At 32.5% G+C, this 12126-nt stretch overlaps 1 pseudogene across 1 annotated transcript; it reads right to left on the reverse strand.

The window, feature by feature from the left end:
- Positions 1-309: 309 nt before the first annotated feature.
- LOC149491765 (uncharacterized) lies at positions 310-6098 on the reverse strand (annotated as a pseudogene). Its single transcript, XR_016319285.1, has 4 exons — positions 5939-6098; positions 4823-5106; positions 3605-3784; positions 310-1237 (listed from the first exon to the last, which is right to left on the reverse strand). The product of XR_016319285.1 is annotated as an uncharacterized LOC149491765 (transcript).
- Positions 6099-12126: the final 6028 nt, after the last annotated feature.

Consider the following 12126-nt stretch of genomic DNA (forward strand, 5'->3'; position numbering starts at 1 on the left):
ATTTTCTTCAATCATGTTATTTATAAATAAGTATTAAATATTATAAAAATTTCACAAATATATTTTTTATTTATATAACACAACATAAAAAATATAATATATTCATCTTTTTTTTTTTTCAAAATAAAAAAGAATAAACAAGAATTTATAAAAATGATTATATCATGAATTTTTTTATAGTAACCATTACTAAAACTTTTATCAAATAATCAATCTTTGCCAACCACCATCACCAGCTAAGATAGATATAAGCCAAATGGGCCCCAAAGCAGACTAAAATTGTACAAGCCATGCAAGGATTCACTGCAATTAAGCAAAATTTATCCTTGTTCTCTAATCCTATGCTGAATTCCAATATAACAAAATAATGTTTATATAATCCATGAAAAATCCCAAGACAACAAGAGAAGGAAAAAAAGTCCTCACAGCCATAGAAATCAACTTATATTTTGTTCATAAGAGACTGACTAAAAATCTTCAATAGTCTAAATACAGCCTAAGATTCTACAAGCCATACAAGCATTACCTACAAAGCAAAAACTCACCCTCCAAGTCTTTGATGCATGAATATGCATGATATTTTCCTGCGGCTAGGTCGACGATGAGCTAATCGGAACTGATACACTCGGTTGCTGTCCCATCCAAAAACCGCAAGGTCAACGGAGCAAAGCAAACATGTGGGCTACTGTTGGCAGTGCTGGATATGTGAGTGTGCCGAGCATGAACCAGTTGAAGCTTAAGAGAGCAACCGCATCAGAAGCAGGTTTGTTCTTTATGGTAGAGAAAAACTGAACCACACTTTTTAATGACATGCCAACAACAACGAAAAGAGCTATAACAAGAGGCATGCAAGGGTCCTGAGCCTCCCATATAATTAATCCAATCAGAAGGGATAACACTGCACTAAATATAGACTGTAAAAATGCAGCATCCCTTCTTTGGTCTAGACCCTTGTTCATCTCCAAGCGCCTCGAAATTGAAAATGAGTGGATGGGACCTTCTGTTGCACATCCAGTTTTCAACAAATGGAGCAACTCTGCATTATTCATAACCAGGTCATCAAATGTGATATCACTTCCTTTATAAAATGGCTGACTCCTATCGGAAGTGCAAGAGTCATCAGTATCAGCAGAGCCAACATTTGTGCATTGTCTGCGCCACCTTGGCCTTTAAAGCTCCAATTATCTTTACCCAAAATTTCCTTAAGCTGAAGATTTTCTTGTTTCAGATCCTGCAACTATTGAAAGCATAAAACATTTTATTTGTAAAGCACAGAATTAAGAAAAACAAAGGGAATTTAAAAAGCATTGAGACAGACTGATTTCAAGATTCAATCACAACTGCATGTAAATATAATGAGAAATTGATCGAAATTAATAGAGAATGATTCAAAATCAAAGCTCGGTGAACACTTAATTTTAGCAATATCTGTTTATGGCTATAATGTATCTAACTTTTCAGCACCACCGACGCCAAGTTAAATTGAAATAAGGTCATATTAGAAGAATGCAACAAACTGAATGAATAAATCTATTTTCTCTTTATAGGAAAGGAAAAATAAATGAGATTATCTGATGCTGTGGACTCTCATGACAAGTTGCAACTATACCTCCATGTAATGGATCTCAAAGAAGGTGAACTCTACATATAGCTAGATCTTACCATTACTGTTCAAATTCTGCACAATACAAGTCCACTATATACTAGTTCCATGTAAATTTTTCCATCTATCTCCATTAGTACTTCCTATTAATGCCACCATATGGATTTTGCACCACTTCCTGACAGCCTTGCTCTACATCAACTTTGCTGAATTTCACCATCCTCATCTACTTGCTACTGATTACATTGCTAATGTTGCATCTTGTCTACATCCTTTCCACACTGGATTCCAACACTGAAAGGCACCATTCCTTATTGGTGGCCCTCTCACCACTTTTGGTATAAGTTTTCCACCTGGAGCTGCCACAACTCAGGTTATACCACTCAACACAGTGATTTGGGTTTTGTGTGCTGCCACTATGAAGGATAAGTAAAGGAAAAGAAAAATGGAAAAAGATGCTGTTATTATGTGACTGGTGCACGCGCGTGCGAGTAAGAGAAGGGGGGGGGGGGGGAGAGAGAGAGAGAGAGAGAGAACAAGAGGGAGACAGTAATAGCGAGCAGAAAAAGAAATGAACAGAAAAATGTTTGAACGCTTGATCAATAGTACCGAGTTTCCGTTTTGATTTGCAATTGGAAATGTCAAAGAGTTCCATCACAATCACAAAAAATCTTCAACACGACAGGTAGAACGACTCAAAAAACCAATGCATAGCCACCATTCGACGCCCCTCATTACCTTCCTCAGCTATCCTATGGGAAAAATCAATCTGCCAAAATTCAGATAGAAAGAGAGATCTTGAATATTATTATAATCAGCTCAATTAAATAGGAAAATCTGTGATCGCTGCAACTTGGAGAATAGGATAAAGCATGTTTATCACTGGCTTGAAAGGATGTACCTCACTTGAGCTCTAAGACAGTTGATGAAGGAATAATTTCTCAAATTCACCGAGTTACATTCTAAAGTTGTGCATTCTCACAGTGTGTAAAAGATGGTGAATGGATTCCATAAGTTAATGTTTCAGTATAATTTTGAGGAAGAAACAGTATGTATCTGAACAGATTCAACCCTGGCAAATAGATTGAAATGAAAGTAATTTTTTTCCATAGATCAAGCTACAGAAGGCCTGCATTAGTTCTACAATTATGGGAGAAAGTGCACATGAGTAGGCATTATCTCAAGAGCCAAAATATAACCAAGGTCCAGCCTACAGCATACATGCAAGAATTTGAAGACAAGCGTCTTGACAATCACATTGTTGAATCTTCATTGAAAATGAAATATTGGGGCATGAACATGTGATCTCCATTATGCTTCCTTCTATTTTACCTGCTCTTGCATCACCCAACTTCCTCCCCACCCCCTGCCCCCTCTCGCTTAACAACTAAAACAATTGCTGAACAACAAAAAGAAACAATTCTGCACACATATGGAGAAAATATTTGAAGTTCACTTTACAACTCCTGTAATTTCTTCCCAGCAATATGCCATATAAATCAGCAAACTTCGGCTATCTTGGGGCATTACTATGTGCGCATGTAGTTTATGCATATATGTAACCATAGACAGATTACTAGGAGTTCATATGTATTTGTATGTACAGAAAGAGTGAGGTCCTCAGAATACAAAGTTGTTCAATGTCCTTGAATTTTTACGACTGTTTATATCTTTTGCTGTCCTTGTTTTTTCTATTAGGCATCTCAAACAAATTTAACATAATGCAGATCAAGCCATTTTCTAGCTAAACATTTAATTTAAATGCATGTCAATTGTACCACTTTCATCAGATTTTCTTTTGCATCCAAATAAATTGCCAAATACATCTTCTAAATGACTAGAATTTTGAATAAAATTAAAACCAGAAGAGCAAATTTTGGTAGAAATCTCTAGTATAAATATCATAGCATTACCGAAAATTACTTCAGAATGCATGGAAATTTAGTTGTAAGTTCTTATCTGTTCAAAGCAATAACGGCTTGCAGGACTATGAGGCATTACCTCACCCTCTAGCAATTCAAGTTTAGCAATGACCCGGTCGTTTTCCTCCTCAACTTCAGCTAGCATTGATTCCAAAATTCTACATTCTTTAATTGCTGTCTGGAGTTTGCCTTGAAGCTCCTTCCTATCCCATACAAGATTATCCAGCACAATTTTCATCTCATGCAGATGCTCTTGCAACTGAAAATAAAAGCGGCAAAGCATCTGAAAAATCAGTATTAAATAGCAAAAGTACCCACACCTTACCTTAACATCAGATAATTTTAGGCTCCAATGCCTAAAACCTAATTATCATAAGACTACTTCAATTAAAATAAAAGAGTAAGTACCAAATCATCTTTGTATTAACTATTCATATATCAAATTATTACGAGGGAAAAACAAAACCTCAAGAAACTCCCACCATCACTTGTGACTTTAATTGTGCAAGTGCAGTGACAACAAAGCAAAACAAGATGTGTCGTGTGCGTGCGTGCTTGCGTGTGTGCGTGAGAGAGAGAGAGAGAGAGAGAGAGAGAGGAGAATGAACCACTAAAACCAGCTTGTCAGGCAGCTTTTGTTGGTTGATACAGTAATTCTACAATATTGACCGCAGAAAAGAACAAGTTTGTAATGGCATTTCAGTACTATTATATATTTGTTCATTAGATATTTGTCTGTCCTTGAATATTTTACTTTATGAAAAGAATTGACAATGTTTCCATTATTATTGTAATTAGGAACTAGGAGAAATCCCATTAGATTATAACATTTTCCAAGCTTACTTACAGAAATAAGTTCTCTCAGAATTTTCCAAATTGGATAATATCTAATTACACTTCATTCCAGATGTCATCATAACAACATATTTGTTGCCACATCATCTCTCTCTTCTTCTCTAGTCAAATTCTCCAAATGTGGACTGTGGTCTTCTTTTTTATGTTCATTCTCAGATGTTGCTCTTCGCAATTCCTTCCTCTCACTTACTTAACCCCCCCCCCCCCCCCTCTCTTTCCCTTCTTTTCCTTTCCTTTTCTCTTTTCTTTTTTTTTTCTGTCCCATATAGTTTAATAAAAGATTTAGAAACTGCAGGCTAGGAACAACTAAGCTTTTTCCTAAAATACAATCAAAGAAAGCAGAATTTAGATTGCATTTATGCACAGACTTTCAACAATAAGCATTTTAATGAAAGTTAAACTTATCTAGAAAAGCTAACCAACTGTAGGGGGGAAAACTAACCCGCCTCTCCCTCTGCAAGGCAGTCAAAACTCGAATAGGAAGAGATATGAGAGCGATTATCCATATCACTGTCTTGTGAAACATACTCAGATGCAAAGTGATTGAGGCTGTCACCAACTCCACCCAAGTTTGAATCACAATAAACATGGTTCTCAAACCAAACAAAACTACCAATTTACAAAGTGAAAAAGGCTTTGTCACCAACATCAGAATGAGATACAGAGCCATCAGATCTACCACCATTACTGATTAGCTTGCTTTGTTGCTCATCCACATGTCCGCAACTGCACAAAAGTTGAAAGCAAAATATATAGCCAGGTAGTATCTTGGATAGACCATATGATACTTTGAAGAATGATCATTTAAGATAAGGTAGAAGAAATAGCAGTTATGCACAGTGTGAGAGAGAGAAAAAAGCAGATACTTCAGCACAGCACAACCACATGAAGGAATAATATAAACAGCTCCTATTTGATGAATATTTTGAGTCATGGGATGGAAGGCTGATAGGTAAAGGTTTTCCTCATCGGATCATTCATTTAGAGAAGAACTGGAGTTCTTTAATTTAGACATGTCCATGAATAATGCATTCAAGAATTTGCTTCATGTGTTGGCAAATTTACCTGAAATGGCAATTAGTCTGAACAAAAGGAAAAGGATTTAGAATTCTATCAAAGTAAATAAAGGGTTGATTTATGCCAGCCAATTTTCTTAAATCTTTTTGCGCCAAATTTAAGCTCTACATGAAACACACTAAACCCAGAAACTTGCACAAAAGATTGTGGAATGATCATAAGCAATTGGAGTATCACAGAAAGAATTTGCTTCTATTGCCTTCAAGGGTAATGAAATAAAATTTCTGTTGGATAGCGTGTACAAATGTAAATTTGAAAAGTTCAAATTATAATACTATCTAAAGCAGTGAAAATAAAAGCTAAAAACCAATTCTTTAACCAACCAAAGCCACAAGAAAAACCTTCCATTTCAATTCAGCAAAAAATCTTTCAGAAGATTCTCCCAGTTACAGCTCAAGAATGGAAGAACCATAGAACATGCGAAATCACATACATATAAACGCGACAGTGAGAGAGAGAGTAAATAAGAAGAGCGACTCACAGGCAAAGGCAGTGCAGAATCCGCAGAGGTTCAAACATTTTTGAGGCTTGAGAAAGAAAGAGGAGGAGGACGAGATGGCAACTGGCAACAAGTCTGTCGCCGTGGCTGACACCTGGAGTCAAGAATCCAGCACACGTTACATAAATACTATCCGATATTGATATACATCAATCAACCAAAATAGTTTGCAACAAACTTTTTTATTTTTTATGTTTTTCTTTTTAGAAGTCACAATTATTCTTATTTTTAATTTCATTTTTGTGATTTAATTCAATTTTTATTTACTTATTATATTTTAAATTTTAATTTATTAATTTTATTATCATTTTTATTAAAAAAGAAATAAAATAAAAAAAACCATGCAAGATTCTAATCCAGAAGCCTATGTATGTATGTATGTATGTATGTGAATTTCAAAGTCCACATCTATATATAACTACCCAAAAACTCATAAGCCCATATCTTATATAGAAAAATGAAAATAGAGAATTTTAGTATATATCAGATTTTTAAATTTTAGTTAAAAAAATATCACTAAAATAATGTGAATTTTATTAGCGATCTACCTAATTATTTTTTTACTTAATGTTATTATTATTATTATTTTTTTTTTTTTTGTTTTCTTCTTATTGTTTTAAGGATAGGTGTGAACTGTGCCTTGGGCAGCAAAACCGACATGAGAGTCCTTATCGCAGACAATCGCTTTATCGGATTTAATTTCGTTTCCGTTTCTATGGCTTCGTTTTTGTTCTTTTTATTATTATCTCAATTTGATTCCGTTTTGTTTATGTAGTCTTATTGTTTCTTCTTCTTTATGTCTTATTATTGTTATTATTATTATTATTTTTTTATCTCTATTTTGTTTCTGCTCTTCTTCTTTTATGTTCTTTTACAGTCGGATTTGTTCATTATTATATAAATTTTGTCTGCAGTAAAAGGTATTGTGTTTAATTGATTTTCTAGGGTTTTCTTTTCATTTTGAATATATATATATATATATATATCTTACACTGAACTAAAGACTTTAATGAAAACAATGACCTATGCTTTTTAGACTAAAGACTTTAGACTATTGACTTATGACTTTAATTTTATCGTATCTTTGAAAACAAAACCAAAGATAAAGACTTTAAGACTTGATTTTAAACAAAGACTAAGACTAATGACTAATGACTTTAAAGTAGACTTAAGACTGAAGAATTACAAGTCATATATATGTAGAGAGCTAAGATTATTACTAGGATTTAAATAAATACAGATACAAATATTTAAAGATAAATTATAACTGTGAACTAAAATACTATGATTAATTGGGTTTATATGAATACTTATATAATTCATTAAGTATGATTTTACTTCAGAATTAACATACAATTTACACAATATTTCTGATGTGGAAGATCAGACTAAGCCGCATCCACAGAGCATACTTATGACAAATTTAATCAACAATTTAGCTCAAAAGGTTTAGGGTTCCTGCAACCTTAACCTGGGATGCCCAGAATTAAGTCAGAGTGTGGAGGGAGAAGAGAAAGGTGCCGTAACACGGACTTATATTCGTAGCAGTTTAAGATAAAATACAAACTTTATTTATTTACAAAATATAAATACAAGATTTAAACTTACAAGAGTTTTAGATTTAGACTTTCTCCAACTTGAACGCTTACAGCTTGAACTAGGAGCGAAGAAGGAGAGAGGGATTATGGTTAATTTAACTAAAAACTAAACTTATGCCTTCACAAGGGGAGAGGCTCCCTTTATATAGAAAAAACAAAAAATTTTCTTTCTGTTTACTTTTTACTGTTGATGCACATTACTATGTTTGCCACGGAATTTTACTGTAGAGAAATAGTGCTTGGTCGGCCATTGGAGCTTGCCTTTTACTGTAGAAACACATGAAGGAATAAGGTTCCTTCTGCCTTTTAATCAGATGAGGACTTTTAATCAGATGAGGACGAAGTGTCCTTCTTTTTCTTTTCTTTTCTTTTTACTTTGCTTTTTTGTTTTAACTTTGCTTTTCCTTTTTCTTTTTTGTCAGCTTTACTTTTTACTATTATTGATTGAAGAATATCATCATTGCTATCTTTACTTGAAACAAGGGAAGATGATGACGTTGACGAAGAGGAGGACGCCATGTCTGCCTATTTGGCTTTGCCTTTAATACTGGGTTTGGATGACGATTTATCTGAAGAACCTGCTGGTGGTTTACTTGAGGAGGTTTTTACTGGAGAATCTGTGGAAAGTTGTTGGAACATTTCCTGGCAAATTCTTTTATACTCATCAGGGGTTTTAGCTGCTGCTAACCTCGCTTGAGACTGTGCTTTTTGGATTCAAAATTTAGGTTGATCATTTAAAGCAAGAGTTGTAGCATAGGTTAATGCAGGTGTACCAGAAAGTTTAGTTCGAATCCATTGATCGATTTTAAGTTCAGTAGTAGAGTTCTTGAAAGAGCCCCACCATTTAATCTTGTGTCGTTTTACCAACATAGGAATTTGAGTTCCTATGGCATACTGAGTGTCCAAATACCATTGATATACCCAGGGCGTAAAGAAGGCCATACAATAGTACATTAAGGATGGAATATGGGCTTCTTCAGGTCTAGGTTTATAATGGGCTTTAAAGTACTGATATAAAGAGATGATAGGAGGAGGGAGAATATCATTGGATAAACCCCTTGTTTGCCACCATTTTTTAAACCAGTTTGGAATCTTTAAATTAGTACGAAAAGACTGATCAAAATAAATTAACCACGAATGAGTAGCAGTGGGATTTTGAATAGAGAAAACTTTTTTCCATGCGTCTTTATAGTCAAAATAATTATAAGTAGTACTATGCACATGCTTATATAAAACTTTGAATTTTACTGGAGTATAAAGGGATGGAGCAGGCTAATCTTTAGGATGAATAACTCTTTGGATTTTTATGGAAGAGTACAAAATAATAGATTTATTTTTAGGATCAAAATTATGTTTAATTTTTACAGAGTCAGTATCAAGTAAGATATTATGATAATATTCCTGAGGTTTTGAAAGATCATTTGGAGTAAAATACCAATCCTCAGGGTAATAGTGTTTTAAAATTGACCAAGGATTAATATTATTATATCCATCCTCGATCTCAATTTCATAATCAAAAATATTTTTAACAAACCATTTATGTATACTTTGAGTGGTATACTGGATTTTTGGCAAATCCACAGCCATTAACGGATTTGATAAGTCTTTACTGCCTACCGTTTGAGACAGACTAGCCGTACCATGAACGGGTACGATCGTTTTAAGTTTAGAAGACATACCTGCATCCTCTGTGGAAGAAGATGCTATACCTTGCAACGCCTTTAAAACTTCCGGGGATTGACTGAGTTGTTCAATTAATTTTTGAAGATCTTTAGAAGTTTTAGTGTTTAAAGTTGAGGTTTTAGTGAGGTCTTCGGAATGCTCTGAAAGAGCTTTAGTGGGTGAGTCAGAGTCCTCTTTAATGGCTTTACCCTTGTCCTTTTTCTTTCCCATTGTGCTGTAAGAATTCGCGAGTAAGAAAGTCTGGAATATTATTTTTATGACCAGGAATAAATTCAATATCAAAATCAAAAATACTTAATAATACTTGCCATATTGCAAAAATTTGTTTAGAGGCAAGATTTTTAACATCTTTTTGTAAAACATCTTTAGCAGATTGACAATCAATACGTAATAAAAATTTTTGGTTTAATAAATCAGACTGAAATTTATTTATACATATTACTATACTCAAAATTTCTTTTTTAATAGTGGAGTAGTTAAGTTGAGTGGGAGTCCAATGGCCTGAAGTGTATTGGATTATACGTTCTTTACCATCAAGTTGTTGCTTTAAAATACCACCATATCCTATATCCGAAGCATCAGTTTCAACAATTTTAAATGCTGTAGGATTAGGAATATATAAATATGGTATTTCTTTTACTAAAGATTTTATCTTTTGAACTATTTGAGTATGTTTATCCGTCCAGGGACTAGCATTTTTTCGTAATCGATCATGCAATAATTTTAACATACAATTTAAATTAGGGTAAAAATCAATGACATAATTTAAACAACCAAGAAACCTTTGTAATTGGAGTTTATTAGTAATTTCATCTGGAAATTTTTCTCCAAATACCAAAGTTCTTTCTATGGGTTGAATTTTACCTTGCTCAATATAATGACCCAAAAATCTGATTTTAGTTTTAAACAAGTCCATTTTAGTTTTACTTAAGGCCAAACCATTTTGCCGAATTACCATACAAAATGTTTTTAAGTGTGTGAAATGTTCAAGAAGTGTTGTACTAAAAATAAGTACATCATCAATATATACAATACAAAATTTAGAATAAGGATTAAAAATATCATTCATCATCCTCTGAAATTCAGAAGGAGCATTTTTTAGTCCAAAAGGCATTACATTCCATTCATATTGACCAAATGGAACTGTAAATGTTGTTTTATATCTATCTTTAGGATCAATTTGAATCTGCCAGTAACCAGATTTCATATCAAATTTACTAAAAATATTTGCATTATATAATTTCTTTAAAAGATCTTTTTTATTGGGAATTGGATATCTTATCCATTTTAAAGCTGTATTTAATGGTTTATAATTTATTACTAATCTGGGAACACCTCGTTCTATTTCAGCATTTTTATTGACATAAAAAGCTGCACAAGACCATGGGCTTCTAGATTTAGATATTAATTTTTTATTGAGTAAATCCTGAATTTCATTTTTACAATGCTCTATCAATTCAGGATTCATCTGAATTGGTCTAGCTTTAGTTTTAATAGTTTTTTCATCAAAATCTTTTTCATATGGTAAATCTACTATGTGTTGTTCACGATTCCAAAAAGCATGTGGATGATCAGCACATAGTTCCTTTTCCATAGATTCTTTTAATGTTGTGATTTTATCTTGTATTTCTTTAGCCTCTAATTGTTGTTTAATTTTGTTTAAACACATATTATTTGTTGCATCTTTTAAATCTTCTTCTCTAGATTTAATTAAATAATTGATTTCTAATATTTTAATTGAATGAGCTTTTAAGAGATTTAATTGCTTCTTCTTAGGTTTTTCAGTGAATTCTAACTTAACTGTACTATTTCTTATTTTAAATTTAATACAATCCTCTTTAACTGAGTATGGTGTTATTAGATTTATAAAAGGAGTTCCTAATATAACCATATAATTTATTTGAGGTGATAACAAAAATACTGTGTTTATTTCTAAACCTTGATTTACTATTTGTGCATCTGTTTTACCTATAATTTCTAATTTAGATTTATTTGCAGTACTTAGTTTTTCATTAGTTTTTGACCAATATCTTTTAGGGATTAAATCTGATTTTATACAATTTAAATCTGCACCTGTATCAAACAGTGCAATTGCATCTATCATAAAATCATTTACCTGAATGTTTATTTTTACCAAATATTTTCTTGAAGTGATTTCTTGTAATAAGTTTAGAAAATTACTATCTACATCTTCATCTAATTGATTTATTTCATCTTTATCTGGTTCTGCTTCATCAGAAGAAGAACTAGAAATAAGTTGAGATTCTAATACCTTTATTAGTCTATCATGAAGTTGAAATTGTCGTTTTAATTCACTAACTTCCTTCTTTAAATTTCTAACTTCATTTTTTAAATTACTAGTGGAATTTTTTGCTTCTACTTTTTTATGCTTATTTTTATTTAATATAGTTGTGAGATCATAAGTATTATGTTGAATTTTAGGAGTTATATCCTCTTTTACTATCTGGGTTTCATCAAAACTTTTAATGAGTTTTTGAAGGAGTTTAGCTTTAGTGTCTTGGTCATCTATAGAATTTACTACTTCCAAAAGCGTACTCTGATCTTTAGTTAACATATTTATAGAATAATCAGATGAACTAGTTGTTGTACCTAATTCATCAATTTGATTTTCAACCTCAGATTCTGAAGAATCAGAATCAAGATATAATTCGTGGATTTTATTTAACACTTCTTCATCTAAATGTAATTCATTTAACTTTTTATTAAATCTACAAAATTTTGAAGTATGTCCCTTTTTACCACAATTATAACAAGTTAAATCTTTATAAGAGGTTTTATTTGAATTTTTAGCTTGTTGCTTTCTTTTAGACTTCCTATGGGGTTTATATTTTTCTTTAGAATAAAATTTATCTTGACTAGGTGTAGACC

The sequence above is a fragment of the Jatropha curcas genome, unplaced genomic scaffold (assembly GCF_041381405.1).
Source record: "Jatropha curcas cultivar XTBG-Jc1 unplaced genomic scaffold, XTBG_Jcur_1.0 HiC_scaffold_669_pilon, whole genome shotgun sequence".
Lineage (NCBI taxonomy): Eukaryota > Viridiplantae > Streptophyta > Magnoliopsida > Malpighiales > Euphorbiaceae > Jatropha > Jatropha curcas.